Genomic DNA, 26,661 nt, shown 5'->3' with positions numbered 1-26,661 from the left:
AGGCACTAAAAAAAAAAAAAAAGTCTACTACTACTAGCATACTAATAAAGGAGCTTCTGTTCCAACAGATCTTAACTCCTGTATAATATGGATTAACCAACTTAGTTCACAGTCTACCAGTGTTAAATCTTATTTCATTTACAATTCCCACCATTGATCTCATGAGGAATGGCTAGTGTTATAGCAATGGTGAGTATGGCAAAGAAAGCCTTAAAGTTGTTTTATGTCCTGTTACAAGCTCATTACAGTCTGCTCTGTAATATACTAATCTTCAGCATTACAATATTGGACATTCAACACAATATCGCTTACATGTTTCTATGGGGTCTTTGTTCTGTAACAGTATAAAATGCAGGTCTCTTGAGACATGACGGGAAAATTACACACCTATTTATTGCTAACACTCACATTAAATGCATTATTAGCTCTAAGCTATATTAGATATGTTTAATTGCTCAGTAGCATGAGATTAACCCCTTGCTAACAAACCGTTGTTGTGGTATCCCATAAGGGTAATTGTAAAGGTAATGCAATTGAGGTTTTCATTCCACATAAACAATTTATAGATGGCTGCATTTTCAGGATTAACAAACAGTCCATCTTGTATTTTTTTTTTCAAATAGAACAAATTGTTACAATTATTACAAATAATAAAATAATTTTTCAATGTTCCTGTAGCAGAGACAAATCAACAAGATAACATGTTAAAATGTCTACAAGGCTCCCATTTATTTACAACAGGCACAGGGCAACCAATCTAAAAATACAATGGGATATCTAAGCCAAAAAAAGAAATATGAATGAGAACAGCAACACAAAAACTGAAAGAGAAAAAAATAAAAATTAAATGGGTAAATTACCAGCCTGGCTCTTAGTTAATTCTATAAATGTCTAACTATACTTTTCATTATGGAATTTGTACTTTCCTTGCTTGTGGTAATTGTTTTTTGTATATTTATTTATACAGTTTATATATTTTACTGCTGCTTTTTTCGGTATTCCTTTTTATACAAACATTACTTATTGCAAGCATGCCCTGTCTGTATTTTTTGCCTTCTGCTATTTGAAGGCTTCTACTTAAAGCGTACCTAAACTCACAATTTTCACTTTACATAAAAGGGTGGACAACCCCTTTGATGTTAAAAAAAACAAACAAACACAGAATTTTACTTAAGTGCAACACCTTTTTTTAAAAAAAAGGGTGCAGCACCGCTCCCTAATTCTTGAGCGCCTAGGTGGTCAGAATGAATGGGAGCGCAAGTTTCGGGTTTAGATCCTCTAAGTTACTGCCTACTTGAAATCTAAATACTGGATTTGATATTAAATCAAGCCCATTTATATACTTCTATATACTTACTATTATGTGAAAAGGATCAGGTGTTCCCCTCCAGGCATCTCTACCTTTGTAAACGCTTAAAAAGTACAAATGTGACTATTGTATTTGATCTACTCTGTCAATCAATTTCCTCCTGATGCCACCCCCTGTGCAGGCTTCCTGCAAGTTAAATGTACCTTTAATTTAAACATAGAAATTCTGCTATAAAACTATATTTCTACATTTTTCTTTTAATTTATAAAAGTTTGCTGAACCCTCTCTTTCAATCACTATAGTTGCAAGAATGTCTTCTTGTATGACCCCAAGTCTGACCTTTCTGCAAAAAAGTCTTGTCACAACATTTTATTTGTAGCATTTGGTTTTGCTTTAGGTAGGAAATGTACTTGCACTGCATACATGCATTCTTTCCATCAGACAAAAACATCCCATGATGGCACATTATTTATGCTTTGGTGGACAGATATCTCACTTGCTGTAATAAAATATGTTTTCTTTCTTTTCAATAGATTGTTACTGAGAACAGTACAATGCAGTAAAAAGATGTTTTCTTTACATCCGAATACTACTAACACACTGAAAAAAGAAAGTGAAAAACACTATATATTTATATTCATACATTACTACATAATTATAAAGAAAAAAAGAAACCTGGCAATACCCTACCTAATGTATTTACCACACAGGGTATCTCATTTTTCAATCCCCTTTTTTATACTTCACTCTAGGTTCATTAATTATTATGATTTTAAATGAATAATTATTACAGCCAAAGAAGAATTGTTCATTTAATGGTGGTCAGTGACCCCCAACAATTTTAGTCAATAAAAAAGCCCCTCTTACAGTAGTGCTCAGTGGAGAAGAACCCCCTTTCATTGCTGGTAAATGAGGATGGGTCAATTTACACTGATCATCAATGGAAAAGTATACCAAATTTTTGAGTGATAATGGTGGTAGTGCTTTATGTTGCCTATTAGTGGTGCCAAGAATATTTGCAGCCAGTGATGGGGTGCCTTTTTACACAGGTGTCAGTGTGGTACCTTTGTATTGCTCCCAGTTGCCCCTTTCATTGGTAGTCAGTGGTCCCCGTTTACATTGGTGGTCAGGGATAGGAATTCTCTGCCAAGTAACCTTGGCAATGGAACAATTTAGGCACCATTGAATGTAAGGTCAATGTGCCTAAGTGGCCTGTATTCAGACCTTGGTTCCTGCACCCGAGATGCACCATAAACCCACCATTCTGCCCTTGGATTACCAGGTTTTTTTTATTTTGTTTTTTTTAACTGAATGTAAAATAATACTAAAAAACTATTGGTGCTTAGTGGTGTCTTGAGCCATAGAAAACACTTGCCTTGGCACAATTCATTTTTCGCTACTTACAGCTATAATCATTTCTCTTGTCACAGTATTTTCAACGTACCAACCATGAATTCCTTTCACATTTCATCTGAAAATATTGCCTAATATTCCTATGACTGAATTTTGTCATTTAGCAATTTTGGAAATAATTGTGAGCCAGCTGGAGGTGAAAAATTTTTCCGGAAATAAAAACGAAATACACTGAGACCTATTAATAACACATTGTTAAGGCTACAGAATATTTCATTTCTTGGCAGTTTTGTCCCTAATTGTTTTTCCCCATGAGCAAAACGATTTTGTCCATGTTCGTGTGCTCAAAAGCACATTTTTGCATGCAATGGAATATTACCAATTACATGATTTAAACACACTGATATGGCAGTATCTTTTCTTTAGTCTAAACAACACAATACCACCAAAACAGCTGAGCACAGAAACTAAAAAAGTAAAAATAATAATAAAGTATATATAAACCACACATTTTCTGTATTTGATGTAAGGAAAAGGTATTTGTTGAAAGAAAAGGTAAAACCCCTCTCAAGTTGTTTTCGGTATGATATTGTGTTATCTGTGTCTCATTAGGCATGACATTAACGCTTTCCAAGAAATCCATTCCAGGTTTGCCGGATCACCCAGCTTCACGATGAAAGTGGCACAGTCAATGTACGTATGTGAGATAGGATGGGAATAGAAAAAAAAGTCCAGGAGGCAGAGCTAATTTTAACCGATAGAGGCAATATTTGAGAGACGCAAGAGGCCGGGGAAAATAATTTTTCCGGACTCACCTGGGCGTGAGAACAAATCTTTCTACAGTAAAGAAAACCATGACAATAGTCATCAGAACAAGCATCTGCACTGGAAGACTTTCCCTTTATTCTAATAATATTTGTAATATTTCAAAATTTTAGGCTTTGCCCCCATTTTAGTCTTGGTACTCATGGTCAATGGGATAAAAAGGGAAAATGAATTTCAGGAAGGCCACAAACAGCAAAGAAAAACTTACACAGGTGATAAGCCTTCTGTTCACTATTCCAATAAAATGAATTTCAAAACATTTTAACATTTTCTTTTTTTAATTTTTTGAAAAATGACAGTGAATATACAATGGTGTTTTGCACCCTTTCAAGACTGTATAAATCTTGAACACATCCAATTTAGAATATGTACACACAACAAGGTTTCCTTAGGGATAACCAACCAGATAACGGGACTTTAAAGGTCAAAGTTAAAGTCCGCTTCCTCAGGAAAAGGAGGTCTACAATGACAACAAATGATGTAATCTATCCACATATTCAATAAATAGTTCACATTTTGATGTTTCAAGAAATCGCCTAAACATGATTAAATAACACTGAAGAACGTACTTTTTGTTAGATCCTGCACTTGTTTTTTACTAATTTTTGGGTGGCAAATCCAGAAATTACCCCATCACATCCAGTTTTTACGATACAGAGTACCCTCCATTTTTGTCAAAAAACATACAAATTTTACATTCAATGAAAAAAAAAATTAAATAATAAATTGAATGTACTGTTTATTTAAATTTAATTTGTTCATACAAAGGATTTAATATTATTCTATGAATTTTTTTTTACAGTAAAACATTTGAAAATGAATTAGGTAAGCGGTTAAGGTAAAAATTTACGCTTATAGCTTTTCCTGGAGTGTTCAGTGTTGGGACAATCCTGCCGGATGCTCCAACAATAGTCAGCCATCATATGTACATCCCATCTACCCTGATACCGTCCTTCCATGACCTTCAAATCTTGGTGGAATCGTTCACCTTGCTCACTGACTTCACCAAGTTTTCTGGGAAATTAGAAAGATGGCTATGCAGAAAATGCACCTTGATGCTCATACTGCAACCAAGGATTTTGTAGCTTTCAACTTTTGTCAAGTCCTTGAAAATGGCTTTTAATGATAACCAAGCTTTCTTTTTGTCTTCTGATATTCTCCTGATGAATGGCCTTTATTTTTTCAAATGACAGGCTAGGAAATGCTAAAATGAGCTACGAAACAGTCTCCTTCAGTTGGAAAAGCTTTTATGAATTGCTTCATCAGACCTAGTTTCATGTGCAGAGGTGGGAATATAATAATCATTCTATCAACAAGTGGATCATGTAGAATGTTTGGATCACCTGGTTTTAGGGCAGATATTTGGAGGCCAATTCCTTTCCACCCAATGCCTTTCACAAGCTCTGCTGTCCCACATGCACAGATAACAGGGATACTTGGTGTATCTGCGTTGCTGACCAAGAAAGAAGCATAACATTTTAAGGTCAACACAGACCTTGTTGGTGATATTGCAACAACTCTCTCTATGTCTGCATATTCTTCACAAAGAGAAACTGAATGGCTGATTGGGACTGACCGAAATATATTGCCATTGTGAAGGAAGGCACACTTTAAGCGATGAATAGTCGCCAATCAGTTGAGTTATAGATTGGAATTCCCAATTCCTCCATTAAACCAGGTATATGGCAATTCACAAAGCCACTGTCAGTTCTAAAGTACTGCAGAAATTAAATTTCTCTGGTTCGAAAGAATGATACCTTTTCAAGTAAATTTTTCTCACAGTCTTGATGCTAGGAGTTCTGAAGCCTTCTTCGATAGTCTCAAATCACGTGCCAAATCACTCAACTCTTGCTGATCATATCTCTTACAAGTCCTCTTAAATTTCAAACTCTTTATCATTGTTGTCACCTAGTTCATCACCATAATCATGATCTTCAAGAGAGGGTAGTGTAACGAAATCTGGCACTGGGATTTCATTTGAATGAGCCACTGGGCGTATAGCCGATGGTACTAGGATACTCTATGTTATATTTATTTTTCTTGTTATATCTGAAGTTTTCCCTATACAAAAGTAACAGTCACTGAAATGATATCCTGGCTGTGGCTAAACCATAGGTATACCAAATGGCATCATCACGTGTTCCCTTTGTCCACATCCATAAACCCTTGATACACTGGCCCTGATTCATCAAGCTAAATCGGAAGCTCGCTCGCGTATTCGTATTCGCGATCTGAAATCGTAAGCCGTCGCGCAATTCAGCAACTGAATGAGCTCGCGGCCGGAGCGCGCATCTATAGCAGCTTTACACTGGCGAGCTTGCATTAAAAGTCACTGTTCCCCTAAAAAATCATTCTTTCTAATGGCACACATAATACCCTGAGCCCTAAAAAAAAAATATTTGTGCTGTTCAAATGTTTAAAACATGTATGTGCGCTAAAAAAAAAAGCATATTTTAAAATCACTAATTTCTTTTCTGTTATGCAAGAGTTAACCAAGTTCAACTCCTCTACATAGGCGCCTATATAAAAAAAGCTTCCGATGCCTGATCGGAGAAGCCACTCGCGGGTAAATCCGACTATCTTGCGACTGACCGCGCGCGAAGCCATCGGACCAGATTTTCTCACAAAAGTCACAAGCACACACGTTCTTTTGTTTGTATATGTGTATATATATATATATATATTTATAGTTATTGTAGTATATATATATATATATATATATATATATAGCAATATACACAAACATATATATAGAAAAAACTTTTAACATTAAATCCTCCCCAACTCAACTTTATTTTTTTAACTATTAGAAGATCTGTTTACTGGTGTACCTATCTAAAGGATCATATTGATCAATGATAATGACATGTCCAAGTGCAAAAAAAAAAACAAACAGCCAATTTTTACAGACTGCGCAAGTGCTAATTGAAAGTGAATTTCTATCACCTGTGCGCTTAAGTTTGAGAATATATAAGGGTGTGTTTTAAGTTACTTTTTCCTTTTGTCTTTTTCTTTTCTTTGAGGGGCTGTTGTTTTGTTTGTTATCCATTGCTGAACAATTGATAAACTACCCAAACTGGCATTACAGACCAGGCACAAAAACATTGCAGCAACAGATGAAACTAACAATAATGAGGATTACAAAGTCACATCAATGCATAACATCCAAGCACTTGATGACACCCCCACCCCCCTTGTACTTGTGAATGAGTACAATATAACCTAAAAAAGTATCACTTACCCAAAAGAAGATGAAGCATTAAAGATTCTAATTGACCTATAAAGGACTGTAGATACGCACAGAACAGAGAGCAGGTGTGCGCTAATTAATTGCTATGATCTCACCAGTGACAGCTTAACAGATCCTCCTTAATCGCGCAGCTGAAATCTAATAGCCTTAATTGGCAGATTTGCGACCCCTATTGCTCATTATTATCAAGGCAGGAATCCGGCTGGCAGTGAGGGGGCGAGTGTACGAGCGCACTCGACTCCGGACCGCGGGAAACCGGCTCGCTGGAATCGTGAAAGTACACGCGAACAGCGAGCGCGGATTTCATTGATGAATCAGGGCCACTGTTTGCATACCATATGAAGGGCCCAGGACTTATCTTGATCACCAAGTTAAACTTTGAAATATGCCAAATAGGCTTGCTCTACAAATGTGCTGATGTTCGCCTTTTGACTGGGAATGGTGAAACTGCCACAGATATAACAAAATGAATCAGGGTTGTTAAGGCACTTACAACGAGAAACAGCAGAGCCAGACATGATCTGAAAGAAAGGAAATACGTGTTTAAGTAGAAAAAATTTTGCTTATTTACTATGTAGAGCAGTGCACAACCTCTGACCACACTGTCTTGCGTGTAAATGAATAGCCTATACAAATCCACACTAAAGTAATCGCATTAATATAACCCGTAGAGAAAAAACCTGAGAAAACTAACTGCACTTTCAGAATCAGCATACCTATTTTAGTGCAAATAAGCTTAAAAATTGAAGTCAACAAAAAACTTGTTCCAAATTGTTCCCAAGTGTAATTGGTCAAAAATAAACAGATGAGTGAAAATGGACTTAGATCCATACGGTAGATAAGTATCCTCCCAATGGAACTTTCCCAATGGTTATGATATAGGAAAAGGAGGGTATATGTCCATTATTTAATAATAGTAAATTTATTCATGAGTTACTTTTATTCATATACATTTTATTAATTCATTCATAATTCATTCACGCTTATTTTTCATTTATAGATTAATTTAGACATTGAGTGATTTCCCACGATACTATTATATCGAGTATTATATGTGAATTTCCATGATTCCCATGCACTTAGCTGATCAACATAACTAACGCTCACCATAATTGCCCTCGATTTGCACAATTCATGGATTGATAAATATTTCACCATACCCACTTTACAATAAATATTATTAAAACTCATAATAATTGTAGATTAGTTTATCCTAATAAATCCCAACCATACAGTGCATGACCCTACTATCATAACCCACCAACAGGGGGAGGGGTGTAATACCAACTGTCCACATTTTTCATTTATTCACAAAGGGAGAAGAAGGGATGTGAAGAAAGGGCATTGTAGTAAATGAATGCACTCACCAAAATTTGGGGGAGAAAACGTTTCTTCCCTTTTAAAATGCAGCTCCCAAAGTTACTTTAGGAGAATATTATAATGAAGAAAAACTTGCTACTAACATTGATATGCCATAACCTATAATGTCCCTAGGACTTACTTTTTGATACAGTGATGGAGAAATTTCAAATCCACTGCCTGTGCAGTGAAGAAGAAACAGTGGCAGCGCAAGGAGTGCCCATCACTAAGAAAGGCAGTAGGTGTCACCTTTAAAAGGCACCACCTCCTCCCTTATTCCGAGTTTAAAATCTCCACTGGACAAATAAATCGGACTGGGCTGGTGCCCCCCCACACCGCAAGAAGAAGCCCAAGGACACCAAGCACCCAGGAACAAAAACTCAACAGATAACGCAATAAATTATTATCTCTGTGGGAATATGGGTTACATTCAAGAATTGTCATATATATGCACATATATGTACATGCATTCTAAAATAAACATACATGCAAAAAACAACTTTTCATGGATTAAGTTAGTGACTTATAAACATTGTATTACTCTTGGATTGACAGGTTAATGATTTTCAAAATTTTATATTACGCTAGGCTAGGCTAGATGGCATACCATTAGTTATAGCATAGAATATAAGCAATTCCACAAGCAAAATTATATACCCACATAGTTAACACAGCAAAATTCTGAAAAAAAGGAGAGAAGTACCCAATGTTACTAATTCTCATCCCTTTTCTATAACAATAAATTGTCTATTCTCATACTAGTTTCATTCTATTCTTGTTTCGAACCACACAGAGGAGGGAAAAAGAGATTAAATGTAATAAAATATTAACGTTAAAAGGAGAAGGACTTTCTTTAAATTGACTTAGTTTCTCTATTTCTGTTATAAAAATGGTTTAAAACTTAAAGTTTCATTGAGACCTGGAAGTTTCATGACATTTAAATTAAAGATACACCTAGCTTATTTTTGCAGAAGAATTTTATCCCAATTTCCTCCTCTTGGATCAGGTAGAACTTGTTCCAAAGCTGTAAATTTCACTTCATTTTTATTAAAGTTGTGATAGGTGGCCATAAGTAAACTTAATGGAGTTGTTATTTTTCCATTAATGATGGCATAGACATGCTCATAAATCCTTTTTCTGAATTCTAGTCTAGTTTTTCCTAAGTAATAGCACTTTCAACTGCAAAATGCTAGATAGAAAATGCCTTTGGATTTACAATTTACTTTTTGTCTGAGATTGGGAACAAAGCTATTGTCTTTGGCATTATGGATCCACTTACATTGTGTACAATTGCCACAAGCATACACGCCTCTATCTTTTTTAGGTCCCTCTTCTTTCTTTGTTTTAAAGTGGCTGTGAACAAGTTTGTCTCTGAGGGATGGCATTTTTCTAAAAGTCATCTGTGGATATGGACTCAAATGTTTTTTTAACTTTTGGGTCAGATAGTAAGGTTGTCCAGAATTGACTACATATGTTCCTTAAGTAACTATGTTGTTGGGAAAATATTGTAATGATTCTCACTCTTTGTGTACTTTTATGATTGGTATTTGATGTAAAAAGAATCTGAGATCTTTCCATTCTCTTAACTCTCTGATAAGCTTTTTTTCAAAGTAGTTATTTTATACCCTCTGTCCTATTTATTCTCAAATACTACAGGAAAGGAAAAGTTTTTAATGGTCTCGGATGTGCACTTGAAGCTGACAATATTGTACTGCCAGCTGTTGGCTTACAGTATAGATTCAATGAAATTGTTAAATCCATATTTATCTGGATTTGCATATCCAGAAATGGAACGGAAGATGCACTTGATTGTATGGTAAAATTTAAATTGTAGGTATTATTTTCATCTTATTAAAGAATTCCAATAGGAGATCTTCAGGGCCCTGCCAGATGACGAGAACGTCATCGATGTACCTTCTCCAGAATAAGATGTGGCGGAAGTACATCGACAAGGCCTCATTTGAGAGGAGCTTACTTTCCCATCCCCCCAGATACAGGTTGGAGTACAATGCCTCAATATCAATTGCCACTAAAAGTATTTTCAGGTAATGCTAACTCATCCAATGCTCTTAGAAGATCTGCAGTGTCTTTCAAGTAGGAAACTAACCCATAGACAAACGGTCTTAAGTAATCGTGAAGAAGCTGGCTGCTTTCGGAGGAAATACACCCTATCCAAGAAACAATAGGGCGACCTGGAGGGTAAGTCACTTTCTTGTGAACCTTTGGGAGCACGTAGAATGTCGGCAGCTACAGATTCTTGTTGTTTAAATATTCACATTTTTTTATCAATTACTCCATCGTTTACTGATGGAGTCACTTATAATATTCATAGTATTGTGGGAAATCACTCCTTAATGTCTAAAATTAATCTATAAATAAAAAATAGGGCTGAATGAATTACGTTAAAGTGTATATGAATAAAAGGAAACTTACTATTTACTTACTATTATTAAATAATGGACATATACCTTCCTTTTCCTAAATCATGACCAACAAAAGTTGCATTGGGAGGATACTTATCTACCTTTTGCCTTACTCCTGCTGTGCGCTGTTTAACAATCTATGAGAGAAGAGCTTACAGGTGATCACCAGCACCCAGCATATAGATGCAAGTCCATTTTAACTTATCTACCTATTTTTCACCAAATATTTATTCATGTTTAAGCGATTTCTTGAAACATCAAAATGTGAACTATTGATTGAATATGTGACTACATTATAATATCAATTGTTGTTGTAATTGTAGATCTCCTCTTCCTGAGGAAGCGGACTTAGTTTCCGCCAAACGCACAGAAGTACGGGATTACTTCATTTAGAGATTTTTCCATAAGGAGATCTTTATCAGTGCTGTACTCCTGTTTTCCTGTTTTTATTTATACTGTATTGTATTTTAATAAGTGATTTTGAATAAAGCTGTATCGGTTATTTTTTTATGTATGTATGAAGAGAATTGCTTAACTTTAACCTATTAAAGTCCCGTTATCTGGTTGGTTATCCTTAAGGAAACTTTGTTGTGTGGACAGTGACAGCTAACACAATGCTGCTGTTGAAAAATGGAAGTTAGCAGAATGTGGTCACTGCTGCTAGACTTGCTATGCTGTTTCATAGAATTTGGAATAACAAAAGATGTCTTTATGATCTTGATTTTATTTTGTCTTTCCACCTTTGGACTGAGATAAGTCCTGTATATTGGTCATAAACTTCATCATTGTATTATTATATATTTATTTAAAATTTTTTTACATTGTACTAATATATATGCGGAAGGCAGCATGAATATTTAATATGCCCCCATGTAGAAGTAACTTCTGCTTTTTCAAATGGATATGTCCTCTGTTTGTAACTAATGTCCTAAAAATATGCAGAGAAGAATCATATTCTTTCTAAGTCAACTTTGAAAGTTGATCCTTAGAAGCCGAATTTATAGACAGTTGAAAAAACACATGCAAAAAATTAAATTCAACTTTTCTGATGACAGGATTATTTTATGTCAGGAAACCAAGTTGATATTGAGCTGTTGTTCTGGATGAGAAGAATCAAATTATACCATGTGTTGTTATTGTATCATGTCAGAATTAAGGGTGATGAATCACTGTGTCTCCATCTAATACAGAAGTACAAACAGTAATGCAATATACTATCAAATAGCTACAACTTCTCCTGGAGCCGGTAGTCCAAAAATACATAATGAAAACAATTTCATCATGGGTTGTTTTTAAAGACTGTCAGGCAGCTTGCTTTAAATAAGAACTGAAGTTATCATCAGTACACTCAAATTATCAAAATTTTCTGTTGCTAGAATAACAACTGAAAAACTGCTACAGATAGAAAAATCAGACTTCTATCCATAGCGGGATTATAAACCGTACAGGCAGGTTAATCATGGCAAGGTCATCAACTACTGATGGTCATTGTAAAATAAAAAAAAATAACAATTGCCCTGATATAATTTGAAAGGAGTTTATGAAAAAAGCAAACAAAGAAGTGGGGATCTAATTGACAGTTTTTTATAAATAGGACCCTAAATATTTTTCTACAGAATTTCAGATAGGATGTTTGGCAAACCGTTATCCCAAGAATGTCTCTGCAACTAAGTTTTAAAGAGTGACTAAGCAAAAGTCTTTATTCTTATCTGTTGCAAACCTATAAAGGTGAACCTTATAATGGGCTAATAGAATAGGCCAACAGAAGCCCATTACAAACATAATGAATAGGATACATCCCGATTGACTGGTGGTTGTCAGAAGTGATACTATTAGGTAATAAGAATATTTTACAAAAGAAACCCTACTCCTTGCTGGTTGCAAATTCACACTGACTGGTAGTTAATCGTCCTTTTACAGACAGTTTGGCAAGGAGCACAACAACACTGAAGAGCTTAACCTCCTTGCAGTTAAGCCCGACCTTCGCTCGGGCAAAAAAAAACTGCAAGGATGGTTAAGCCCGAGATTTTGTACATCCTTACTTACCTGGTCCCCCTGTGCTCATCCAGCGTCGTCCTCCATCGATCATCGTCCGCCGATCTCTCCAGCGACGGGTGCCTTCGTCGGGTGTTTATATTCATATTATCTACTAGAACCCCTGTTCGGACATATTTCTGTAAGTTACAGGTCTACAATTTAAAAAAAAAATTCATGAAAAACAGTGGATCACTTTTGGTACAGAAATCTAGACCTCAGTGTAACGCTTAGGTGGTTAAAACACAGTTCTGTGTTTACATTTTTTATTGCACGCTTGCATATTTCTCATTTTTATGTCATTTATTAAATTACACCCACCCCATCAGGAATGTGCTGACAGCATGGACAGTCAAGTGTTAAAATAAGGCATAAGCAGGTTAGTGCCACTAGTGGACTCAAGGTTCTCTTAGTAACTTTATGTGTTTGGTGAGAATCTAACACAAAAATTTGCATTCTAAAAAGTTTAGTCAAAAGGGTATCACTTGAACAACAAACATGCTGCATCAATCAATGGCTAACATGGAGCAGTGCTTAGCTACTGATTTACTCTCCAAAACTAATTTCCCAAAAACAGATGAATGCTAAAACAAAGATCACGCCGATCCAGTAGCAATAAATGGAAAACTCCATGGTCTCTGCACTAACTAGCCATAACTGGTATGCTTCATTTTTCATGTATTGTGCTAAAAGTACTGTTCTAATGTCTGCAGTGACAAGTTAAAAAGACAAAAAGGTTGCCAATTAACATACATCTGCTTTGTTCAGTGCTCTCCAAGTAGCCTAAATGGAGTGTGTTAAATGATTCCTTACCGAGTACACAATTAATGGAACTTCCTACACATAACCTAATGGGAAGATTTGTGAGCATTTTTAAGCCAAACCAATGAAGAGAACTCAATGTTCTCTTAGGAATACAAGAATGATAAACAAAATGAAATAAAAAAAAAATCTATGCAAAATGCTTCAATGAGTATTGCAGAAACTGGCAAGTACAACAGGTGTGAAGAAAGAGTCTTGTAAAAAAAAAATTAAAAAAAAGTGTATGCGAAAAAGGAAACACTTGCATCAAATGATGTAGCAGAAATACAGAAGTTAGCAAAGGATGAAATGGAATGGCATAACATAATGGAGTTCTGCTAAAGGTTTTTTGTATATTTGGTTTACATCTTCCCTTCATGACTAAATGTGTCCCATCAAAGCTACTGGGAGGAAATTTAATTAAGGAGTAATCCTGGGCTTAACAAGGTATTACAATACTAGGAGTCATGGAAGAAAACCTTGCGCTTAATGTGAGTATAAGATTTGATACTGGAATCTGTTTTAATTTCCTTTGCTATCTTACATTGAGTAATTGTTGAAAAAGGATTTGTAGAATGACCTAGATATATAGAAGATATGCAAACAAAAAAAAAAATAGTTTGAATACAAACATAATACAAATGAAAAAAGGAAAAAAAAAACTTTAAATGTTTCTGTAAACCTTGTAAATATGGCTTAAAAACTGCAATTTGGTTCCCCACAAGCATGCTTTATTTACCATAATATTGGTCAGTACCCAGGGCAGCAGGGTAAGGGTAAGTGTGAGTGAGTGTGTGTGTGTAGGTGTGGGGGGGGCAGTACCAAGCCTCATAATGTAATGTACAGCACTGCATAATATGCTGATGCGTTATTTTTTTCAATAATAATTTTTATTGTATAGAAATAAAACATCAAATAAAATAGGATACAAAAACTTTAAAGGTAAATAACAAAATCTTAATAACAGAAGTGCTGGACATTCAGATAACATAAAATATTGGTATTAGTTGTACTAGATAAATGGGAACATCCATCATATTACCAGGCATATGAATGTGTTTCTTCACTAACATTTTTTTTAATTTAACCAGGGATGGAGGAAAGGGATCACTAACTAGTCGGTAGAACAAGGGCAACTAATTACTAATTAAACAAAACCAAACCAAACAAATGCTATGTCTGCCTCATTAACAAAGAGCTAAAATCATGAGCTAGCTATAAACAAAAAAAAAAAAAAGAAACCTCTGAAACTTTAGGTACTGTTTAAATTTCTATAGTTGTACCATGTAGAATGACGGAATAGATCAATAAGCCCATTTAATTGAGAAGAGGAGAATGTGTCTTTCAAAAAAGGCATCCAGGTATCAAAAAACTTTGAGGATGTGTATCAAGGTGCCGAGTAGCTTCTATTTTATCTATCGTCATAACAGAATGTAATAGATGAGTTAGTTGTAACATAGACGGAGCTATGGCGTCCAGCCATTGTTTCATAATACATTTTTTTGCTGTGAGAAAACATACATTTTCAAGTTTAGATGAAGATCTGGTGGTGCTAGATACTGGCAGAGAAGAGGGTAGTACATGGAAAAAAAACACTTTAGGTAGAAAGGTATGTCTTTGGCCTGTTAAATGATTTGCACAGGAAAAAACTTGGAGCCAAAAAGACTGGATTTTTGGACATGACCACAATGCATGTTCCAGGGAAGCTAGGGCATGCTAATAAAAATTTGGAAACTAGAAGATTTGATCTTAAGATTAAATGCATAATATGCCCTATGCAATATTTTTTAATGCATCTCCCTCCAGATTTCACTAATGATCAACTTACGAACCACTGACCAGCTAGTTTCCAAAAATATTCCAGGGTTCCTTGGTAGGTCATATCTAGGAATGTTGATGCTGGTGCTTTTTTAAAGGTTAATAACATAACAAATGTGATCATTCGTCACTTGATTACCTGTTATGGCCACATCTGATAAGTTTAGCTAAGTTTACTGAATAAATTTAGGTTAAAATCATTTTTAGTGTGAAAGATGTCTTTTCCATCCCAAAATGTCCTTCTTTCTCAAGGTGCAAAAGTGTTTCAAAGTGTTGTGTATGTGCCAACTGGGTATGTATAAATGGAATAAATTGAAATGCTGGTTTTGCAGTGAATGTGTGTCTGTACAACTTTAAACAATAGGAAATTACCCATATAAAGGATTATATTGGATAAACAACCTGCGCTCCACACATCACTCTTTTCACACTAATACACTGGGATCTTCCAATTGTTTGCAATAAAAAATTGGACTATAAACATTTTCCACATCAGACTCCAAAGCACTTGGCACCACAATGGGAATTAGCACTTCTTTTCTTCAGCAACAGACCCAAACAGACCTTGCTTACAGCATTACAATCATAGTTTATATGTCTAGCTGATTACACCGACTGAGACTGTGCATTACAACTATTCTGTGTACTCCATTCTGTATTATCTCTGAATGTCAGCATTAACCTACTAATGCACTATGGACTAGTGTCTTTCCAGATAAAAAAGCACCATGATTCTCATCAAAGTGATCCTAAAATTGTTTAAAACAAGGAATATCTGTAAGAAGGTATGTGTAAGAAAAAGAAGGCAGAACCCCTCTCTGGTCATGCTTCTAAATTCTGTTCCAGAGCAGAAGTCTGAACGCAGACTGACACTAATGAAAGTTTCGGTCCCCTGAGTCTCTGCAGCTCTCACCGGATCATAATTCTGACTCTCCTCCCTATTATATGATCAAGTAGTAACTTGAAAGTCAGCAGAGGGAACCAGTAAAAGTTGCAAGGTGCCACAGATGTGGACATTTTCAGAATGTCCACATCTGTGGCACCTTGCAAAGGGAAAGGTTTCCCTTTGGACTAGAAGAACTTTTCTCAGCACTGGAGTGAAAATCAGCAACATAAGTAGTAGTAAAGGTAAGTATGCAATGTTCAATTTTGTTTCAACAATTTAATATAGCAACTGGGACACTTTAAAAGAAAACTATGGTATATGGTGCATTTTATTTTAGTTTTTTTTCAAGGGTACTTGTGTTTTATATCCGTTTTCCCAAGGTTTTGGAATAGATAAATTAAGCTAAATCAGAAATAAATGGAAATACACCCCAAGGATCTATTTCTGTCTTGTATAACCACTTCATGTCCAACAGTATCAAGAATTTCAAACACAGTCCAGTAAATGGCAGCCTTACCTGTTTTTGCCATATAACATGTCTTAACAAACATCAGAAGACTGATAGGCAAGACTGGGCAACCTTTGTAAGATATTGGATTTAGATAGGTATTTGAATTAGCTAGTTTTTCAAACTTTTTAACATGGGGATCCAATGAACCTTGGTTAAAAAACACAGAGCTAGAGGGCGGCGGTGTACATTTATTTTCTTTTGTGTGTGTGTGGGGGGGAGTGTACAGCTTGGAATTTCAACCTTAAATAGTGCCTATAAATAGTGTATGAAACAAACCTTGTTCAGAGAATTCTTGTTCAGTTGTTAAATAAAGTACTATATACTATATATTATGTGATACCTGCCCTGGAAGTTGAGAAAGCTATCTTGGCAATGGTTTTACCACTCCTCTCTCAGAACAGAGCTCCTAATATTAGGGCAGGTAGGAAACAGGCATACAATTATGGAAATATATGCAAAAAGAACATATGCTATTACATACAGTATAAAGCCCACTTACCAGTCTTTCCTATATGTTTTCAATTTAATTTACCATTTTGGCTGCAATTTGAGAAGAGAAAGACCCAGGGAACATTGGTGAATTTGGCTGGGACAAACCTTTGTAACCTTGCATGCACTGAGTGGCTTTTATTCAGCTTTTAATCAGCGTTTTACATTGGCCAAAAACAGTGCAGGGAAACCTGAGTAAAGTGAACAGTTCTGGCTATTACCACAGTGCAAGGAATGTATACCTTGATGACGTGAGTGGGACATGCTAACATCGCTGTTTGGTGTTCATCATGATTACCATAGATTTAGATAACTGGACAACAAGACTGACACGGGGTATAATTCTAGGGGACACAAATAAAGTTTATTTTTAAATATTGGTAAGTATGAGTTGTGTTTTTATTTAAAAAATTCCAACGACACCATGATAAAATACTAAATAATAAATAGGAACACAACATAAACCAATTTTTTTAAATGAAATTCACTATGCAGATTAAATATGTTATTCCACAATGGGCAGTTCATCCACTGTATTACAACCAGCTTATGTCCTACCTCAGGTCACTAGTACTCAACTATGTGGAAATATTTCAGCCCAGCGGTTTCGATAAACTTCTATCACTATCTCCCCCGAATATCTCCAATATATCTGTTGCCTGTCTTTACCAGGCCGTTATCGGTCTCTAATGTGAAAATATGTCAAAAAGATTTTCCAGATCAGGATATAGTAGAACGTGCTTTACAAGGTTATCACACAGTTAGGAAGAGTATAGTCAATGAGATATGGAGGGAATCCCAATTCATGATATTACATAGGGCTTAAAAGGTATTTCGGCCCTCCACAAATGTTCCACAAACTAGAATGTGGCATTTACAATGTCCTAAGTGTGATTGTACCAGTGCTTCTTTATCACATTGGTTTTGTCCAAATATCACTGCCTTTAGGCGTCAAATACTTTTGGTAATATCTGATGTAACTGGTCATACCTTTCCAACTAATCCTTCTCTATTGCTGTTGGGCTCCTGGGATGGAACAGTCACAGATAATATACCTCACTCAGTACGGACATGGATTAGTATCTGTCTTTTGGCTGCCAAACGAGTAATTATGCACAACTGGATACAATCCCAAACACCTGGTATGGGATCTTCCCTGAAGGTCTTGTTTCACAGAGAGATGCTAGATGCTAAAATACAAGGAGATGACTATATAACTCATTTTTTTGCAGCATTGGTATAAAGTTTTGACTTATGCCTTTGTGGACTCAGATAGAAGTTCGATCCTCGATTCGTTTAAATATTCAACATGGTATATAACCAATATTTCTGGCTGATCTACAAAATCTTTTGTTTTCAAATAAGATATTTTGAGTGTTCCCCTTCTTTTTCCCCTTATACTGTATTCCCCCCATTGGTTGTTTTTGTTTTGGTTATGTGTACGTAAAAATTGACCCAAATAATAAAAAAAAAAAAATGAAGTTCACTTGTTTTTATCCTCAGTCATGTCATCCAATAACGTGAATCCAAGTCAAGCACTAACTACAAGTAACGAACAACAGAGTTAACTAGTCACAATACCACCACTAGACAACAGATTCCCAGTGCTGTGATATTAGTGATGGGAATCCTTATGTATTTGCACAGCCAACTCAATCTGTCAATAAAAGGTTTACATCTTTGCACTTGTACTAGCAATAGGTGAGTCCAGCTTCCAGTATCTTTTTATTTTACAGTAGTATGCCTATGCAACATAAAAGTAGACAGTAAGAAAGAGGAAGAACTGTCTCTGGTAATTCTACCACTAAAGACAATATAACAAAAAATTACCAACCTGAGGTTTCTGCTGAAATTACACCTGAAGAGTTTGAAGAGTTGTCACTTTGTAGACTGGTAAGAGAATACAGCCAGGATTTCTGACGATTTCTTTTCAATCACCCGTCAAACCGAAGAGCCGTGTAAAATTCGTGTGCAGAATGTCATAGAAGCTTAAAAAAAAAAAAGAAGAAAATGTAACAAATGAAATTTACAGCAGAAGTACAATCTGTCATAATATGTCCCAACTACATATTGCCCATATAGTTGTCCCAAAATAATGAGTGTGAAAAAACACAATTTTCTATATTTCACAGAACACTAGTGTTAGAAGCAGCCATTTGGAAAAGGGTGGGCCAGGGACAGTAAGGCAGGGAAAGAAAGGATAGGATAATGATGACCATCCTCCAGTCTAGAAATAAGGTGAGCTGTATCTGCCTTGCTGCGGTTCTATGGCTCACCACCATTTGATATATAATAGCAGTAAGCGATTCCAATAAAAGAGAGGAGACTATAGAAATGTGCAAGACTAAAGGTAAGCCTGGAATTCAGTTTTTAATGTTTGTATTTGTCCGGTAATTCTCATTCCTAAAAAGGAAAATAAAGGACTTTCCTGATTCAATTACCGTATTTTTCGGACCATTAGACGCTCCGGACTATAAGACGCACCAGGTTTTCCGCACGGGAAAACAAGAAAAAAAAAATTCATTTGATTTCCCCTGAGATCCAGCGTGCGGCACTTGTGCCCGCCCATGAAGGCGGCGAGGACACTGGCTGCGGGGATACAGGTAAGTAAAAAAATATGCATTCGGACCATAAGACGCACCCTGATTTTCCCCCCACTTTAGGGGGAAAAAAAGTGCGTCTTATGGTCCGAAAAATACGGTAATCTAGAATTTATTATGTATAAATTATCTATTTAATAAATATATCTATTTATTAAATAGAATTATTTTGTTCTATGCAAAATCTAATAATGCAGTAAAGGGGTTGTCTTAAGAAAACATTCTGGTGGGTGTCAAGCTGCGTAATGCACATTCCACTGTGGGAAAAACATTACCCATTTTTTTAAACAATAGCTTGTGTTTCAATTAAAGTTTTTTTCTGGTTTTAATGACTGAGAAAAGAACTAAAACACTGTGTAAACATCCTATTAAACTGTGCTGAAATTTAATAAAAGGGACAAAAACATTTCTCCTTATTAAATACAGAGCAACATCTGAAGGATCATGTGCAAAACAGAAGAGACAGATGAAAGAGTAAACAGGAAGCACAGACATCTATTGAATGCTTCCTGGAGTAAATCTGCCCAAGTTAACCACCTGCTATGCGTGATTGTTTCTAACTCTGGTAAATTTGTTTTAGGATTTGTCTGCACTGAAGGTATTTAGACCATGTGATAAAGATATGTGATTTCCAAAGCATAAGCCAGTCACAAAGAGGGTTGCCAAGGGCATCAGCTGTGATATTTGGAGTGTCCTCGACTGCCCCCACTCCTCAAAATAAAGCGGCTCTGTTACAGCTCTATCCACTCTCTTACTATTATATTCCAAAATAAAAAAAAAGGACAATACCTGTATGGTATATTTAATATTAAAAACAACAAGGAGAAAGAATGTGTGTGTACAACAAGGAGAAAGAGTGTGTGTGTACAACAAGGAGAAAGAGTGTGTGTGTACAACAAGGAGAAAGGGAAAGAGAAAGAGAGAGAGAGAGAGAGAGAGAGAGAGAGACCAACCCAGTCCTGCCCTCCGCCCACCACACACTCCTGAGTAGATGCTCGGCGGGCGGGGAAACAAGATGTCCCCCATCACTGGAGGACGGCGCAGGAACCACTTACCAGGTAAGTTTTTAAACCTCCCAGCAATTCGTGGTTACTGCTTTTGGTATCCAAAATTCACCTCAGCCACACTCGGAATTACCACTAAGGAGGTTAATTTTCAACATCTACTACAGCAGCATGTTGACATGTAGCTTTAGCCCCCCTGCCTGTAAGCGGAGCACCACTACTATAATCCAGTTTTAAATTTCTAGCCTCCCATGTTAAGAGTATTTTGCCAAACCCCATTATCCCAGTTAACTGGCTGACTGTAGTCTCACAGATATAAACCACTTTAGAGACATGGCCGAATAGAAATAGGAACAATAATAACCTAGGTGGACTACAATGACTACAAGCACTCAGCAAGTCTCCGCACTACTAGAACTAAGATGGACCCGCCAGCCATAGAAACATTAGTCAAGCTTGGGCTTTTCTGTGTACCTAGTGTTCATCTGTAGGAATAATGAAGTGACAACATGATAAGACTAGTATTGTTTAGCTTAGGTATTTAATTTTAAAGAACAGTGCACCTGTTTAGTCATCCAGCAAACCTGGAATTGATCTGGTCCAGGATTGCAAACATTTGTCAAATAGCAAAATATTTTAAGAAATCCATTGCAGGATTGCTGGGTCACACATGTCCACCCATGATACTCTAGCTTTTCAAGTCTTGGACAGTGTTAATAAATTAGACCCCGGTTGTTCACAGGAGGTTGAGTTATGCAGTAAGTGACACCAGCACCTCTCTCTGTCAGCGGAGGCTTGGAGGCCAGACTAATCTCCCTGTGTCATTCCTATTGAGATTTTGCAAAAGAAATGTCCTTGTGTAGCCATATGACTACATTACTTGTTTTCATTGTGGGCTCTTTAGAAATCTGTCCTACTACACAGCGCTGACTGATTTGTTGTATGGTTCTGCTAGTATAAAGGAAAGTGATATATACTTCTTATGAATCTCTTGCAATCAGGTCAATTGACAACACAGGCTATCCTAACCAGCAAAATACTCTCTGTTGGTTTGCCTCAGTCATGACCTTCTGGCAACATATGGTGAATATAAAATATTCATGTGTAATGCATTCTTACCTGCATTAGTTAAGCTTGCCATTTATTGTGAAAACCCCATACATAAAGCATTTCAAACAATTTACCATTTTTTGTACTATAGGTATACCATCTCCTAAAGCTGAACAGGCATATAGCGAATTATACAGGTAAACCGTTTCACCTGCCAAATGACTTGTAAGTCTGCTTTTCTATTGTTGTGAACAGCACATCCTGAGGCCACACTTCTGTTTCACAATACAGACAGATATGGGACCTACTGTGATTGGGATATCAAGGAGCAGAAGCTCCTCTTGTCTGGGAGTTTCAAGCGAATTCAATAGGTAGCACTATGCATTATAAGAAAAGAGGGCTGACTCCCTCTTTACCCTGAATTAAGCAGAACAGGAGGATGATATAAAGATTACATCAAGTACATAAACATAAATGCAATTAATGTTTACTAATCTACAACCTAAATGTTGTGTTTACATTTATGTTAATGTTTATGTTCAGGTCAGGTTTAATGTATAGGCCACTGAATGAATGACAAACCTCACATTGTACAGAATCCTCAAACCTAATACAGTTTAAAGTAGCACAAATCATGAAGAATGCCTCGTGAGGAAAACCAATGTTTCTACAAGTATTGTGTCTTGGGGTAAAGGTAAAATACCCAGACAAATAGAAAATCTATATCTTGAACTATAAACCTCTTTTTTTTAACGTGGTCTTGGCACCCAGAGATTTAATTTCCTCTGCATATCCTGTCATACATTACACCTGAAAAGTGTCCCAATAGTACGGTCGGTGTGGATTACAAGTCCCTTCTGTTTCAAGTATACAAATGGAATGCTTATATTTTACCAAATGACTTTTACCATTCCTCCGCAATATTTGGGGTTTGAATGCAACTTTTAACAGCTCTTCTGTTTTTAAGGAAAGTTGTTTGATTGCAAAATTTGTTTCATTTATTGTATGTGAAATAATGGCTTGTTACACACATCTGGACAATGTGTAATGGCTGTCTAAAACAGCCAATGATTGTGTTCACCATGCAAGCTAGGTTACTACTAATGAGATTTTCTCTTCATTCCTTTTGTATCTCTAGTACAGGAAGTAAAGGGAAATTTTTACAAAGTGATACAGAAAGCAAAAACACATTGCCAAAGGTTTTAGGCTGCACACACATGTTCAATAATTGTTGTTAGAAAAGATCTTTCACGATCCTTTCCAACAACAAAAGTCTAAAGGATGTATGAATGAGCGCTATACATGCAGCACCAACAACAGAGTGGCACCCAACTGTGCTTTCTCCCGTTCACTTCCATTACGTTCGTTCATAATTTGTGGATCCGCCAGGACAGATCCATGATCGATGAGTGATGTACACATGCCAGAATCTCGACCGATATCAGCCCTGAGCCAATTATCGGACGAGAATCATCTGACGTGTGTAGGTAGCCTTAGCCATTCAATAATCCAAAAATAAATGAATAAGTACAAATATTTAGAATTTACAAACCCTTTATAGTATATCTGAACCTTAACAATGAATTGATCTTATTTGGTAACCTTCAAACATTGAAAAAATAACCTTCTTTTCTTTTCCTGTTCTCTCTTAGCAATTACACTGTTCTTTGAGGAACCCCATCTCTATGGTTTGGGCTATATGAGAGGGCTAAGGTTGTCAACAGGTGAAAAAAAAGAAAAATGCATAAAAACTAATCATCTACGGACTGGTAAATAGCAACATATAACATTTTGTTTTAGGGTTTAGAGTAACTTTAACTCTGCATCTGCATACTTTACCGAGGAAGCAAATGAGAAAGCAGTGAATTCAAACTATTTCCCTTATGCTGGATTTCACTTACTGACAATATGTTCACAGTTTAGGTTTTTCTGTTCTGCAGAAGGCTTACCTTGCCACTCACTTATAGTCTCCTATAAAAATTAGGCACTGGTGCTCAGTGAAAAGAAATTAGTGTACTTAACACATGGGATTTTTTTATGCCATTTTTAGCCTTAAAATGATACCTTATGGAAGAATAATAACCACAACATTTATGCAATCGCTTTTGTACTAAGCCAGACGTAGTACAAATGTATTAAGTTTCTGGTGTCTACTGACTAAACCTGCTGTCCAGCCAAATTCGACACATGTTCTAAGAAATATATTATAATGATATATATTGTCATTACTGCTCAAATACATAATGTTTATAATGTATATCTGATGACTGTGTTTAAATTCTATACTCATCTTTCACATCTTGAATAGAAATAATATACCAAGTTGTTTTTATATTTTTATGGCGTGATTTCAAATTTACTGTACAGCCCAGTGTCCCCATTATCTCAGCTTTCACAGAATAAATCCCTCTGCAATTAGTTTCTCCACTTTTCTAGAATATGTCATAGAAGTTTTAAAAGAGAGATGAAACTGAAATAGAAATGGGAAAGATATGCATTGAGAACAAAAAGAATATATACATGTTTGTGTCAAGAAATTTGGATTTCAAGAATGTTATAGTTATAGCTGAACTCTGGGCACTGTAATTGTAATTTAAATGATACAATTGTTTAACTCAGTGGTCGCCAACCTTTTTGACGTCACGGACCACTAAATATATGGTATCCGGACCGCGCATGCACATGGAGCCATATGTCACTCAAAGGGGAAGAAACTTCCCCCAGAGTGACGTCATGATGCCAGAACCTGCAGGTTGTGTCCATACGGGGGACATGGTCTGCAGCTCTGGCTGGTGCGCACCAGCCAGGCCACGGACCATTGGTTGGCAACCACTGGTTTATTTTATGTGCACCAAATGCCTTCCTAAAAACAGTTGTTACTTTAAAAATGTAGCAAACAAACAAAGCTGTTGGAGGGAGCCTGTGAGTCTACCCACTACTTGCTGCCTGCAGAAAACTAAAGCAGAAGGGTAGGCACAAGAACAGCCACCCCAAACAGTGACTAGTCTTTAATACAGAAAGTTCCTGCACTAAGCAAAGTTTCACACCCTTAAAATAAATTTCAGGTGTCAGGGAACTCCCAATGTAGTTGGTCAATAGGAAAATTGTTTGCATTTGTTGCAAGTGAAAGGGATTGTTCCCCATACATTAGTAGTCAGAATGTCACCTTTACTACAAAGGTGCTTGGTTTCAGGTAGCTAGCTCTGGGAAGAGACTGAACTAGACAGGCATTATTTTATTGGAGCTCAATCAGCCACTACTGAAGAAATGGATAGTTCCTTTAGAATAGCTGGTTTAAACAGTATTTTCTGATCCTGGTGTTTATCTTTATTATAGGGATTAATTGGAATTACAGCTTTGCACAAAAACATTCTCTGTGGCTAGTATTAAAATTACGGGTCCAAAATATGGTGGTAGGTAGAAGGGTACAGACCAGCCAAGTGAGGTGTTGACACTAATAGTTAGTGATCCTGGAATCATGGCACTAACAGTGGTGTCATTTAATGATATGTATATGCTAGGTTAGATGCCCCCCATTTTACTGTTGTCTGTTTAGTGTTCCGACAGGTTTGTCCATAAACTGATACCTAAATGGCCAGCATTAATATGTTTGTGCACATATAGTGTTGTATTGCCAAAACTGTTATAACCCTTATTGGCTAAATTTTTGCCTTCTCTGCTCCACAGGCTATAGTTCTCTTTAGAGAAAAATTACAGGGAATCGCAATATAATGAGGAATATTCTTCCCTCAGATACAGGAACACTTGTTCCAGTTAGAGATTTACACCTCTAGCTCTGGTGGCACCTCGAAAATTTTGAACTTTACCAGAATCTTGGTCAGCAGGACAACTAGAAGGGTGAATCCCCCCAACTAGGGCATAGCTGATGGTGAATATCTGACATATCATGGTGAACGTCTGAGTATCAAACCCTCCCCCGATATCTCCAATAAACAAAAATAACTTCCATGGTTGTGTATCTTCTAAAAAAAAAAAAAAACGGTTCTGATATATGCTGTTCCAAGCAGCCAAAAGAGTTAAACATTTTTTGCAGCATCCAATATTTTTATGCAATTTGGATGAGAAAAAGAACACAAGCATTTTCAAATTTCCGCCAAATTTCATGGCTGACAGCAGCGCAGATGATGGGCAATGAATAAATATTAGGCTTTCTAGAAAACAGTTTCTTTAAACACATTGCTATTCAGAATAAACATAGGCAGAATATTTGAAGATAATAACCTGAGTACAAAAACTATATGGGATGAGCACTCTTCCGAATTCCAAAAATGCATGAAATCTTCTATGTTGCATAAAATACACTTTTAGTATCCATGGTGGTTGAAGTTTCTACAATATAGTATGAATGCCTCAAAATGTATTCCATTGACAGTTAAAATCTAGCATTTACGCATATTCTTTAAGAGAGGCAGCAATGTTAAAGCAAACACAGAAATTAGCACTTTTAAAATGACAGATACCCTAATTTGTCTGTAAAGAGGTAAACCAAGCTGAATGATCACATACAATTGTGGTCAATTATATGAATATAGGACCTGAATTAGTAAAGCTCACTGAGACGGGAGATATTATACTATCATGGGAGAACATGGTTGATTTAGCAAACCTGAACTTGATCTGGCTCAGGATTGACAACATTCGAACATTTTAAGAAATACCTTCTAGGTTTGCTGGATCACCTAGGTTCTCCCATGGTAGTCTATCTTCTTTGGTCTTTGTAGAGGTTTAGTAAATCAGGCCAATACAGTGCAAAAAACTCTTGAAGCACTGTTTATTATGTGTTTATTATTGTATTATGTGACTTTGCCTAAGGAAGACGAACCACTGCAAATGCAACCACCACAACTCAGTTACTTTAGCTTAAATACTAATGCTCCATTGACAAAGACAGCTCTGAAGGAACTACAAGGACAATAGTTGCTATAAGA

At 36.2% G+C, this 26,661-nt stretch overlaps 1 protein-coding gene across 3 annotated transcripts in view; it reads right to left on the bottom strand.

The window, feature by feature from the left end:
- Window positions 1-26,661, bottom strand: part of BMPR1B (bone morphogenetic protein receptor type 1B) — a 228,052-nt gene that overhangs the window by 127,087 nt on the left and 74,304 nt on the right. For all 3 annotated transcript variants that reach the window (XM_072405584.1, XM_072405586.1, XM_072405585.1), the window contains exon 3: window positions 18,893-19,046. The gene's annotated coding sequence lies outside the window, so the exon portion shown is untranslated. The remainder of the gene's footprint in view (window positions 1-18,892; window positions 19,047-26,661) is intronic.

This window comes from Pyxicephalus adspersus, chromosome 3 (genome assembly GCF_032062135.1).
Source record: "Pyxicephalus adspersus chromosome 3, UCB_Pads_2.0, whole genome shotgun sequence".
Lineage (NCBI taxonomy): Eukaryota > Metazoa > Chordata > Amphibia > Anura > Pyxicephalidae > Pyxicephalus > Pyxicephalus adspersus.
The sequence above is the reverse complement of the archived record's forward strand: the minus strand, read 5'-3'. Positions and strand labels throughout refer to the sequence as shown.